Below are 2,900 nucleotides of genomic sequence, written 5' to 3' on the forward strand. Positions count from 1 at the left end.
AGTCAATAAGACTTTACAGGTGTAACGATTAAGATTTTTTTATCATACCTTTTTTAATGTGAGTGATAAAAGTCTCCATTGGCACATTGAATTTTATTTTCAATATATATAAATGAAAAAATGTTAAAATAAAATATTTACTAAATCAATTTCATATTGTAAGAGAAATATAAAATTTGAATAGGCATTAAGATCAATTGTATGTCCATGAGTGACAATAAGTTTCCCTAGGCACATTGAGTGAAAATATTTTAAAATTACTGTTCTATATTGATAAAGTGAATCTCCAAAATAAGAAAAAATGCAATAGTTCATTTAAAAAAAATTTCTAAAATTAGTATAAAACCATTTTTTAAAAATTTAAAATAGGAGAAAGAACTTAAAGCTAAATTATTTTTGCAAAGTAAAACACACCAACCCACATTTTAGAAAATTATTTTGTTTGCAATTGATACTTTATTTTCATTTAAATTTCGCTTTTCATGAAAATCATAAATTAAAAACTACTAACACTCATTTCTATCCTGAACAACGTGAACTTTGATCCCATCGTAGAGTACATAGGCCCCAAAATCTAATTCTAGGTCAAGTTCGTCCTTGTAAATAAAAACCTATTTTAATTTTTTTTGTTTTTAATGCCTTACACGTGAATAAGAAAGGATGATTAAAATAACTTTAAAACTATATTAATTTAGTACAATCAACTTTAGATAACCATTCTCATGAATAGGTGTTGTAGGGTGCCTAATACCTTCTCCATACTCAATCGACTCCCGAACCTATCTTGTTTTCACAAACTATCCTTTCCATTTCCTTTACGAGAGGTTTTCCAAGATTTTTCCTTAAAATTTTGGTGGAAATTCCTTTATGTCAATTGTATTTCTGAAGGTTGAATCTTTGCACTCGCTTATCATTTGCGTTGAATTTTTATATGTGACAGAGTAACTCATTACTAGTAACTATCATAAGTAACCATGAGAAATTGTAGCATATATATAGTTAAACATAACATATAACATAAATCTCATTTCATAAATCCATTTTTACAACAAATTACCACTACTAGTATGGTCAACTACCATTCGAGCCTCCAAAACACCCTGATTGAAACCATAGACTCTTGCTAGGCCAATACACACTCATTGACCTAAGCATACCATTAGTAGTGGAATCATCCAGCCAAAGGTGTTCTGTCCCACTTTTCTTGAAACCATTTCTTTGAAATCAATTTTCTTGAAATCCTATTTCATGCACAAACATTCGCTCTTTTCAAGACATCCTCAGTTCAAAGCAATTTTATGCATTAGCTATAATACTTACAAACAATTATAATAGATAATCACATAGAGAAAGTTATTCAATTATCTCAACTCTTCTATCGTAAGAAAGGGTTACTCGTGAATTTCTTATATGCGTACTATCACCACACCCTCTTCCTTTCTCAAGATACACGTATATGGTGAAAAATTGATAAGGCAAGGATGTTGTGCTTACATGGTGATCTTTGTAGTCAGTAGCATGTATGATGTGGGCATTGAGTAGATCAAAATGGTGAGTGAATTTCCTAAGGTATTTTTAGAGTAGTTAGTAGCATGTATGATGGGGGTATTGAGAAGATCAGAGTGGTGAGTGAATTTCTTAAGGTATTTTCTGAGGAGATGTCTGGATTACCTCCTAAAAGGAGAGTTAAGTTTTTAATACATTTAGGTCTTGGAATTGAACTAATTTTTAAAGCTCTGTATTGGATGTCGCCATTAGAATTAGTTGAGTTAAAGAAGAAGATCAAATATTTGCTAGATAAAGGGTTTATCAAACTGAATGTATTGCCCTGGGGATCATAGGTGTTGTATGTGAGAAAGAAAGATGGAAGTTTACATTTGTGTATTAATTACCAGCAATTAAATAAGGTGATAGTGAATAATAAGTACCCTTTGCCTAGGATTAATGATTTGTTAGATTAGTTGGCTAGAGCCTAAGTCTTTTCCAAGATTGACTTGAGGTTAGGGTACCATCAGTTGAGGGTCTGCATAAAAGATGTACCAAAGATAGCTTTTTGGATATGCTATGAGCACTATGAACTCCTTGTCATGCCATTTGGTATAACCAATGCACTTATGGTATTCATGGATTACATGAACTATATCTTCAGGCCATATTTAGATCAATTTGTTATGGTTTTCATCAATGACATTCTAATTTATCCTAAAGATGAGGAATAATATGCCAAGCATCTTAGGATTATGCTTTAAATTGTAAGAGAGAATAAAATGTATGTTAAACTTAGTAAATATGACTTTTGGCTGAGAGAAGTTAAATTTTTAGGTCATGTGGTGTTAAACAAATGGCATTTCTATTGATCCGCACAAAGTTGATATTATGTTGAAATGGAAGCAACCTAACTCAGTTATAGAGATCTAAAGTTTTTTGGAATTAGCTAGATCTTACAGATAGTTTATCTAAGGTTTCTCTTAGGTTACTTTCCCTTTAATGAAATTGACCCGTGAAGATCAACTATTTATCTAGGATGACAGATGTGAAACTGCATTTCAGAGTTTGAAAGAGAAGTTGAATACTGCACCTGTATTGGTGATTATGAGTCTAAGATTACCTTATGAGGTGTAGACTAATACTTCTTTGAAAGGCTTGGGTTATGTGCTGATGCAAGATGAGTAAGTGGTAGCATATGCTTCAAGGCAGTTGAGGCCACATAAAAAATATTATTTGGTTCATGATCTAGAACTTATAGCTATAGTGTTTGCTTTGAAAATTTGGCATCATTACTTGTATGGCTTACTATTTAGAACCCAGTCGGGGCATGATTCTATCTAGGTGATTGTTAACTAGTTGAGGAAGTTGGCTCATTTCCTAGCCATTTGGATCAGTGATTCTCTAGAGATGCT

The sequence above is a fragment of the Prosopis cineraria genome, unplaced genomic scaffold (genome assembly GCF_029017545.1).
Source record: "Prosopis cineraria cultivar Desert tree isolate PC_DT_omini unplaced genomic scaffold, ASM2901754v1 PC1, whole genome shotgun sequence".
Lineage (NCBI taxonomy): Eukaryota > Viridiplantae > Streptophyta > Magnoliopsida > Fabales > Fabaceae > Prosopis > Prosopis cineraria.